This window comes from Lathyrus oleraceus, chromosome 6 (genome assembly GCF_024323335.1).
Source record: "Lathyrus oleraceus cultivar Zhongwan6 chromosome 6, CAAS_Psat_ZW6_1.0, whole genome shotgun sequence".
NCBI classification, from domain to species: Eukaryota; Viridiplantae; Streptophyta; class Magnoliopsida; order Fabales; family Fabaceae; genus Lathyrus; species Lathyrus oleraceus.
In genome coordinates, this window is record NC_066584.1 from 480,644,105 (window position 1) to 480,655,723 (window position 11,619).

Consider the following 11,619-nt stretch of genomic DNA (forward strand, 5'->3'; position numbering starts at 1 on the left):
AAATTACTTAATTCAAAAAGTCAAAATTGCACCTCACTTGAATTTAAACATGATAGTTCAAAAAGGGCCATTTTGATTGGCAATGTTTTGGTACATGAAATTTACATTTTTGGAAAGAGGAGGTTAAATGTGGTTTGTTGGAAAAAACCTCACCAATTTTGGCCAAATGGTTTGAGAGATATGGCCTTTTGAAGTTCAAGATTTTGTGAAAATGATTTGATCATATCTTGACAACCATACATGGGAATTGAGAGTTCTTGGACTTTTTGGAAATGGGAGAACAAGATCTTCAACTTTCATGTTGGGCAAAAATTCATTTGAAGCTTGTATCAAGATGTAAGTTTGGGATCAAGAAGTTTCCATTTTTGGCAGTTAAAATTACAGGTCCAGTTTCTATTTTTGGAAATTTTCTGATTGGCTTCAAATTCTTCAATGATATTGTTTGCCATGATATATGAGGCCTATTGGGACATGAATAAGCTCTCTCAAACCAAATCCATCCATCAAAACCACAAAATCAACCACAGTTGACCAAGTTTGACTTTTCTAGGGTTTCTGACTGATTGTGCCTGGACTGATGACCTCTGAGCCTCCAATCTTTGACCTAAACACTTCAAATGGACCCCCAAGTCATGTGAACATGTTGGACCAACCCTAGGGCCTTGGCTCCTTGAGAATTGTGCTTGCTTGCTTGGTTGACTGATCTCCTGATCAATTTGACCTAATTCTCTTGATTTGCTTACACTTGAGGCAACTGGGACAATGCAATGCTATGCAGTGGACCATGATATGCTATGACCTAATATGAAAATGTATGTACAATGATAGGTGCAAATTTGAGGTGCTACAGCTGCCCCTATTCAATCAGCTGGGAACCCGAACGGATGATAGCAATGGCTGTCAGACTTTCAGGGTAAACAGGGATTGAATACAAAAGAACCGTAGAAATTTGCACCGACTGGATATAATACAAGAAGAACCACGTCATTTACCGATGACAACTGCATGACAACTTCAGGCAAGCGAAACCATTTACCGATGGTTAACCACTGGAAACTTGATATTTACCGATATCAACTTCAGCCAGACCATTTACCGATGGCTGCTGGGAAAACAAACTTTGAAAAGCGAAACCATTTACCGATGGTTAAAACTTGATATTTACCGATATCAACTTCAGCCAGACCATTTACCGATGGCTGCTGGGAAAACAACTTGAGAAAAACAGAACCATTTACCGATGGTTAAAAACTTGATATTTACCGATATCAACTTCAGCAAGACCATTTACCGATGGTGGCTTCAGAGCAACTTGATATTTACCGATATCAACTTCAACAAGGCCATTTACCGATGGTGGCTTCAGAGCAACTTGATATTTACCGATATCAACTTCAACAAGGCCATTTACCGATGGCTGCTGCAACTGGGAATTCGATATTTACCGATATCGAAGAAAATTGGACCATTTACCGATGGCATCTCTGCTTGGGGGAGGGACAAAATCTTTGTGGTAGAACCAGACAAGACGTTTACCGACGACTTCTGGAGATTTTGATTTTATTAACAAGAGAACAAAGAATGACCAGACATTTACCGATGACTGGGATGAGACTCGATGTTTACCGACATCGAAAGATGATGTTTACCGACATCAAAAGAATGACCAGACATTTACCGATGACTGGGAATGAGAAATTTATTGGGGAGAGACAAACAAATATTCGCAACTGAAAACCAGGTAGGACATTTACAGATGACTCTACTGGGGATTTCTAGCTGGGGATTATCAGACATTTACCGATGACTGAGGGAAGGACTCGATGTTTACCGACATCGAAAGATGATGTTTACCGACATCAAAAAAACGACCAGACATTTACCGATGACTGGGATGGGACTCGATGTTTACCGACATCGAAACAATGGTGTTTACCGACACCAAAAAATGACCAGACATTTACCGATGACTGGGGTGAGACTCGATGTTTACCGACACCGAAGCAATGGTGTTTACCGACACCAAAAAATGACCAGACATTTACCGATGACTGGGGTGAGACTCGATGTTTACCGACACCGAAGCAATGGTGTTTACCGACACCAAAAAATGACCAGACATTTACCGATGACTGGATGAGACTCGATGTTTACCGACACCGAAACAATGGTGTTTACCGACACCAAAAAGGATAGAACACACGCGGGTGTTGACATGATACTTACTGGCATTACAAGAACGGACATCTTAAATATGTCAAAGCAAGGCTGATCACTTGCTGGGGGTCTCACTGGGGAGAAACAAACTTTCTGTCACCATCGGGTGAGGAAATAAACCTCTGTGGGGATATCAATTCTGAATGCTGTCGAAGCAACTGTAGCAGACGTGCTGTGCTGATGTTGAACAAAGATGATCTGCCTCTGCCGGGAATACGGTCTGATGGGGTTTCGAACACATGAATGCATATGTTTGAATTTTTTATGGCGTAATGCTCCATATGGAATGGAAATGCTACGCAGTTTTGAGGATGCAATGATTACTATATGCAAAATGCAAAATGATGAAAACTCCGCTGGGGAAGACACAGGACGACTGTGCTGAGAAACCTTCAATACAACTCCGCTGGGGGAAGAACAAGGCAACTGTCGGGGAACCAATCAATACAACTCCGCTAGGGGAGGACAAGGCAACTCGCTGGGGAGTAAGCAAACCACTTGATACATACAAAAGTAAGTTGCTGGAGATATCCTAATCAATCCACAAAGATTTCGCCTGGGGAAATAAATGCTCTGCTGGGGAAGATAAACCAGGTAACTTTCTGGGGATAAGGCTCAAACAAACCTCAAATACGGTAAACTCTGCTTTGGGAAATAACTGTTATTCTGTCGGGGACGACCCACAATATTCACAAGTAGAAACAACTCAGCTGGGGATGCAGGTATCGACCTGCTATGGAAACTCGTCCAATCCACTGGTGGGATGAACTCTGCTGGAGAAATATTTCGTGAAACCCGCTCCACTCGGGGATCAAGGTCACGACAGCGAGCAAACAGGAAGGAACACCAAGAATACCGGGTTGTAGGTATGAAACGGGTGACCGACCAAAGCATGAATTGGTTTGTTTTCCAAAACACTCAACATCCTGAAGAGGGCTAGAAAAGCAGTCTTTGTTAAAGGATGGACATCCGATTCCATAGGGAATACGAACCTTACTCTGCTGGAGAAAACAATCAAAAGATTGACCAAAGAGTGCATGAGATATATTATCTATAGCCGTCAAAACGTAGATAATACACTCGCATGGAAGATTATCCATAACCGGGTTGCAGGTTGTTAAATGGATAAACGACCGAAAAGAAAGGCATCAGGGTACCAGGCTAGGTATGCAAAAGATGACCAATCAAAAGAGGATAAAGTTGCTAACTCGGAGCAAATATCCAAAAAGAAGGGGAAAACCCAATGGGGACAATACTGCTTGATCAAGGCAAGTATCCAGAGGGGAAAGAATATCAACATCACAGACCGGATACTGATAACTGCAAAGAGGGGATTACATCTACCGGTTTGTAGGCGGAAAACCACGAAAAAGTAACCAGTCATCGATAGGATGAGCACAAAGGGTTAACTCCAACAAGGGGATGAAAGTGGGATTTTACAACTACCAGCTAGTAGGTAGAAAACCAGTCAGATAGGACTTACAACTACCGGTTTGTAGGTAGAAGCCATAAACGATCTGCTGAGAGACAGAGTGAGAAAAAAGGATTTACAACTACCGGGTAGTGGGTAGAAGACCGTAAAGAAAGGACTTACAGCTACCGGTTTGTAGGTAGAGGCCAACAAATTCCGCTGAGGATAAGATGAATGAGTGCCGGTTAGTGAGCGACTATTCATTTATGCCCCAGGGAAGCACGGGAGACAGCCAACAGGAAGCCAATTTAGGATCGATCCAAAAAGGCAGACTGAAACAAGACTCATCCTAATAAGCAAAGAACTCAATAGGGACAACCCATCCCGTGTAGGGAGGGAACGGAAGCAACCGTCATCCACGAGGATGTATCTCAGTGGGGAAATGGCAGGAAAGGATAGACACTTTCTGCTTAAGGGGTTGGCTCTACATGGAGAGATCAGACACACCCACATCTGCTAGGGGAAAATCTACTAGAGAGATCTATATCACCAAATAGCAGGAAGCAACAATCAACAGATACCCGGCAACAGCTGCAACATGAGTATCCAAATGCTATGATTATGCATGTATGCATTCTACCTAAAAAAATGTATGATGAATGCTGACAAACAGACATGCTCAAACCACAGGTCCGGGAATCAATCATCCGGAGAGAAAACCAAAGTCACCAGAGAGCCAAGAAAATCCACTGGAGACTGGGACAATAGGGAGCAACACCATCCTGCTAGGGAGAAAGGCCACCAGAGGCTTCCGGAGGGATCGTCAGTCACAACCGGAGAAAAAAGTTCAACTCACAGGCGGACGCGCCACAACAACTCGTGCTGGAGATCAGATATACCAAGGAGCAACCAGATCTCTGATGGGGATAGATAGCCATTGATAAAGCTCATCATGCCAATAACTCCGCTCGGGGATCTATCTGAGGACATGATGGAGTACTGGATTGTCAATCCACTGAATACTGAATCTTCCAAGAAAAGCACCCATGCTGGGGGAGAGAGGAAGACTACTCTGCTGGAGAGAGGAAAGTTAAAGTCTTCAGTAAACACTCTGCTTGGGGAACTGCCCCACAAAAGTATTTCAACAGCAACCTTGCTGGGAATGCCCCACGGTAAGGCTCAAACAAACCTATACTGGAGATGCCCCACAATAGGGCTAACAGGGACTTGGAGGAAGAATGTTGTACTGCCGGGAACATGAAGATAAACAACTTCCACCAACACTGCACTGAGAAACCTCGCTGAGGAGAAACCAAAAGAAGTTCGACAGGAGAAAGATACAGTCATGCTCGAGATACGAACAAATGTCTTACCTGTTGGTAATCATACCACCCTCGGGAGAGCACTGCGGATCTCCTAAGTATCCTTCCATCATTGTGAACGTTCACTTTGTTTAAGAACAATTTTGAAAAATTTGTTTATTTTGAAAACAATGATACCTTATCAATGAAAACATGCAAAACATTTGTTGAGTTGAAACAAATAAGAGTGCAAACAATTTGGATAAAAGCTCAAATTAATGTGATGGAATGGTAGTCTGCAAAGGGCGAGACTCCATAGATCTGTACAAATTTGAAATCGGTGATATATATTGGAGAGGGCTACATTGAACATAATGACCTTTCCTCTACCATTCCGAATTTTCGATGTATTCGGAGCTTCAGTCGACGACGAATCGAGAACCCCTGACGGATGACAGATATAGAGCACAGTCTTGTCAAGATGCAGTTACTTGCCAAATCCCTAATTTTTGCCTAGATTGCCCCAGTGTGAGGTGATCAATCTAGCGGGATGCAAATTTTTTTTAATGTCTCTAACTTTTGCCTGGATCGCCCTTTCGGGTTTTCGATCCACCGAGACGCTCCTTTTTGCCTAAGTCGCCCTTTGGGGTGTTCGACTTAGCGAGCTGTTTTGCTTCTTCTTTTTTTTTAGGCGAAGTATTTCTTGACTGCATCGGAATTCACAGGATGAGTGAACTTCTCCATCCATTGTTGTAAGTGTCAAAACATTGCCTGAAAAGGCTCTCCTGACAACATATGGACATTCATAGCTTGGGGTTCACTTGCCCCTGGAATCGGGCACGAAAGACAGGACTTTCTTGAGCATGAGGTCACCTTCTCGGAACACACGAGGCTTGACCTTCTTATCGAATGCTTTCTTCATTCTCTGCTGATATAACTGACCATGACACATGGCAGTTGATCTCTTCTTTTCGATCGAATTCAGCATCAGCCAACTTGGGACTTTGAGGGTGCTATTTTCTTTTGTTTCTTTCTTTCTTTCTTTTTCTTTCTTTTGATTTTGCTTTTGATTTTGCACCCTCCTCTTTTCTTTTTTTCTTTTTTTTTTGTTTCTTTTTTTTTGATGCCCCAGTTGGCTGTTCTGCTGATTCTCGAGATGCAGCTGAGTGATCTTCTTTTCTTGCTCAAGAAGTCGGGAAATCTCGTCAGGAATCCCTTCAACATCATCTTCTTCCGCTTCGAATACAGGGAATTCAAAATTGGGAGATGACGTCCGATCATTATGTTCAATGGGTTTGAGAAACAACCTGCATAAAGATTTTGATATGAAAAGCTCTTTGAAAATCAAACAAGACAATCGTTATGCAGATGAAAAGATTGCTTTTATTCTTGTTTTTAAGGTTTTTTGTGATCACCAATTTCATGTAAATAGCGAAAAGAGAAAACAAATGGAAAAACAAATGTTTAACATGAATTTATTTGAATGAAAATATCATTGCACAAAATGTTGCCAACAATGCCATCACTTCTCCTTTTGGCATGGGAGAAGAGTTTTTAAACAAAGTGATTATTACAAAGACTTATGAACAACTGTAGGAACGCCCACAGTGACCCAATTGTGATAGATCCCACCGGGGATGACAACTGTCAGTATCTCTTGCATCAGCAGCTTCTGTTTTCTGAACAACCCTTCTGAAGAAAAAGTCGGCGCCAACCCAGGACTTGTTATCTTCAGGCTTGATTGTCACGGGGACCTAAATCCTCCAAGATCAGAATACCTGACCTCACTAGGTCTTGAACCTTCATCTTCAGCTGGAAACAACTATCCACATCATGACCAGGAGCACCCGAATGATACACACAATGTTGTTCAGGCCTATACCACCACCGAGGGCTGACGGGTATGGGCGGCGGGTCTCTGGGAGTAATCAAGTTCCGCTCTATCAGAGTGGGATAGAGTTCGGCGTAAGACATGGGGATTGGATCAAAAATGATCTTCTTCCTCTCATTACTTGTACCAGCTTGATTATCAATGGGAGGCTGGTAAGCCTGCTGCTGAGGACGATGTTGTTGACGCTGATGCTGCTGAGTTGGTCTTCTCTGTTGCTGTTGAGGTTGAGCGGCTGGAATAGTCACAGCAGCGACCTGACGATATGGTCCTCTGTTTGCACTCCTTCGGCGGTGCACAACATTTGTTTCATTCTCTCCTCTCCTGGGTGCCCCAGAGGATGGCTTCTTAGAACTTGAAGAATTTGCAGAGCCAGGATCTTGTATCTTTCCTGCTTTGATAAGGCTCTCAGTTCTTTCCCCACAGACAACAACATCTGAAAAGCTACTGAACGGGCAACTTCCCAAGCGATCCATGAACACACCTTGCAAGGTTCCAATGAACATGTCAGTCAGCTCTCTCTCCAACATCGGAGGTTGCACTCTTGCGGCTAGTTCACGCCACCTCTGGGCATACTCTTTGAAGCTCTCCTTATCTTTCTGATACAAGCTCTGTAACTGAGTTCGGCTCGGCGCCATGTCCATGTTGTGCTTGTATTGCCTTAGGAAAGCCTCACCCAAATCCTTCCAGCTTCTAACTGATTCTCGCTTCAGATCCATGTACCAATCCAAAGACGCTCCAGATAAACTGTCTTGGAAAAAGTACATCCACATCTTTTCATCATCAGTGTAAGCAGATATCTTCCTGAAGTAAGCTTGCACATGGGTGCGAGGACAGGAGGTACCGTTGTACTTTTCGAATGAGGGTGCCTTGAACTTGTAGGGGATCTTCAACCCTTCCACCAGACCCATGTCGGTCACATCAAACCCAAGGGAGTTCTGACATTCCATGACTCGGATTTTCTCAGCAAGATCATCCACTTTTCTATCCCTCTCTTCGGTTCTCACAACGTCAACGTCCTCACTGAGGAGAGTAAACATGTCCTCTTGTCTGTCAACAATCGGAGCAGGATGACGAAACGGAGCCCGGGTAGCTCTGGCATTGACCTCTGTAGCAAGTGGTTGTCCATTGATTCTGATGCCCCCCCAACTCATCAACCCCATCAAAGTTACTAGCGGGAGCGGCAGCAGCAACATTATCATCCACAGGAACACCCACTGGTGAAGCACGGTTGGCAGTTGGAATCACAACTTCCTGTCTCTGGGCTAAGGCACGCAGCTCCTCTTGCCCCTGAACGACCCCTTGCATCATGTTCATGAACTGGGCCATGTTCGCCCTCATCTCAGCTAGCTCAGCTTGAACCTGGTCCATACTCCTCTGTTGATTTGGTCTGGTTGCGGTGCGGACGATGATCAACAATCCTGTCTCAGTCAAAACCCAAAGTGAGAAGTCACGTCCCCAAACATGTCTGTAATGCAAGGATGATATGTGTATGATATGCATATGATGCGAATGCTATTTTATCATGAATGATCCTGAAAAGGATATGCGTATGCGAGTTAACTTTTTTTTCATTTTCAGGCATTACTATTTTTTTTGGAAAATAAACATGCTATGATGCAAATGATGGAGCCAAGACTGGCAGGAACTGGCATCTGAGGAACCATCTGAAACCCCAAAGTCATCTGAGGAGCTGGCATTTGAACCAAAGTCTGGAGAACTGAGTCACCATCTGAGCGAGTACCCTCAAATTCAGCCCAGGGATCCGAAATAAACGGAACCCTCTGATCAATACCAGGGTCAAACCTCCGGCGTCCAGAAATATAACCCGTAGTCACTATCAGTACCAGGAGTCACCAACTGTACCTGTTAAAATGATCATTCCCTCCCCACTCACGGGTGTCATCTAGGCCAGGGTAAGGTCGAAAGAAACGCAGCATAAATAACCTTTCGCAAGATATCATCCTGTGCACACCCGATGTATGCACCGATAATATCCCACCAGGGTCTGAACTGCTCGTGATATCAATGTTCCGCTGAGTGGCGCAATACCACCCGCTTCCCACGAATCACTCTATTCCTAAGCATCCTAGATTTCACTCATGGTCTGGGTATTGGACCTTTTACCTCAAGTGACTCCCACCCCAAACAGAGAAACACAGCCAGATGAACAGATGAATATGAATGAATGCAAACATTAATGCAAACAATAAATGCAAACAGTAAATGCAAATATATACAAAGAATGCAATAAAACAGCACAAAGCAACCAAAGCCCTAACCTAGAGAGCGCTAGGAGAGACTCGCTTAGGGAAGATGGACCAGCAAGAGGTCAACTTCTCTATTATTCCCCAGCAGAGTCGCCAGCTGTCGCATTACGCGAAAAACCGGCGGGAAACGAAGAAACAACAGAGCCGCCACCGTGCGTTATTTATCCCAAAAGAGGGAAAGGAAACGCTCAGAGTAAACCTAGGAAAGAACATGGTCTCGCGACCAAAGAGAATGGGTTCGGGAGTCGGTTATGCGAAGGGAAGGTATTAGCACCCCTACGCATCCGTCGTACTCGACGGGATCCACGCACAAAAGGAAGGATAAATGGTTGCTAAACACTGCTCAAACTCACACACACTGGCTGAAAAGAGACAAAAGAAACTGACTGAAACTGACTCGGCAGGATATTGCATCCTGGGCCTACTTAGTCTATCAGGCATAGACATCAGAGTCGAAGTAGTTCGGACAGGGGAAACGACACATGCTCGCTAGGATATCGCATCCTATGCATACGTATCTCCTTGGACGAAGGAGAATCAGAGCATTCGTAGCTCGGCTGACACGCACACAAACAAACACAGGCAAAGGCAAACGTGGAGCCTGACTGCCAATCACTGGACTTACATCAGCATCCGAACCAAAACACACGCAAGGGTGGTTAAGACACAAAAGGTTGAAAAAGAAAAAGGGCGCCCGGAGAGATCAGCTCATCTCCTGCCTACGTACCTCATCTGGTATGAGGATCAGGGCGACGTAGTTCCCCTACGCAGGGAAAAGGACTAGCCTAACCAGATAACAGAGGGAGACACAACACTAGGGAGACTACGACTCGAGCCTAGATGTTGTCATGCAAAGTCGTCCCTAAGTTAAGGTTTCTAGCTAAATGGCACGAGGGCCAACCTATCCTAAGCATGGCTTGCACAGGAAGCAAGCCACACATACACCTAACTTGCACAGGGAGCAAGTCAAGCACAACCTATCTTGCACAAGAAGCAAGTCTAAACTAACCCTAGGAAGCAAAGCAAACAAACACAAGCACAGGTAGCACACACTATATGCACACAAGAGGCTCAAACAAGGGTTAGGTTTTAGTCAAGGGGTCATATCAACCTCAACAAACAAACCTCTGGAACTGGGTAGTAGGTGCTCTTAACCTTGACATTGAGAGCCAAGGTGAAGCAGATGAAAGGAGATGAGGGGTGTGCCTCATTGCTCTTATCCCTGGCCAGGGAGAGCATTTCAATATCAGAATGTGTGGGAGTTCAGAATGAGGGAACTCTATCCACAAATTGGACTCTATAGATCTTGGGCTTTTACCCACTATGCATCAACACAGGCAGTGTGAGCAATGTGAGTGACACACAGACTAGCAGGGGATAGGTTGCTTATCCCTTGGGTTCTGCCAATTGCCTCTTCACTTAGGAGGACTTTTCATATGTACAGGGACAAATTAAACATACACAAACATTGCCTCTTAAGGAGGACTTCAGACAGTTGCCTGGCCAAGTAACAGGCCAGGTCTTCCAGACTACATGAAGAAAAAGGGATTATACCTCAAAGCAAATTGCTAAATAGCAAAGCAAAGCAAGTTCTAAGCAACTAATGGTACTTGTTTTTGAAGAAAGTTGGAATTCAGTTGTTGTTTGGTCAGTATGAGCTCGAACAAATGAAGATCCTAGTCCCAAATGATGGATTCTTGAAGGCTTTGAGCTCAGTGAAGCTTGTTCTTGCTCGAATCCCAATCTGCCATGGATGGTATGTTGAAGAACAGTCCAGCAAAAAAAAACTCTTACAGTTGAAGAATGATGGTTGCAATGAGCCTAAAATGATGCCTAGATGGTGAAACAACAATGCTTGCTCGTGGGCTTTTGAGGGTTTTGACAGATTTTGGAAAATGCAAGAAGAATGAAGTTTGAGAGAATGAGTGAAAATTCTGTTTGGAGGCAGCTGCTAGGGTTCACAAATTGGCAGAAAATGTGTTATATATGGTCTGTTTAACCTTTGCTAATGAGGTGCTAATCAAGTTTAACTCAAATGCACCAAATTGCTCTTTTGCTAATTTTCACCAAGTGCACATGGAGGTGTGTAATTCTGCACGATTTTGGGCCTTGGCAAGTCAGAAATGATGTCTTAAGTCAATCCCAATTGGCCAATATGATGGAAATTACTTAATTCAAAAAGTCAAAATTGCACCTCACTTGAATTTAAACATGATAGTTCAAAAAGGGCCATTTTGATTGGCAATGTTTTGGTACATGAAATTTACATTTTTGGAAAGAGGAGGTTAAATGTGGTTTGTTGGAAAAAACCTCACCAATTTTGGCCAAATGGTTTGAGAGATATGGCCTTTTGAAGTTCAAGATTTTGTGAAAATGATTTGATCATATCTTGACAACCATACATGGGAATTGAGAGTTCTTGGACTTTTTGGAAATGGGAGAACAAGATCTTCAACTTTCATGTTGGGCAAAAATTCATTTGAAGCTTGTATCAAGATGTAAGTTTGGGATCAAGAAGTTTCCATTTTTGGC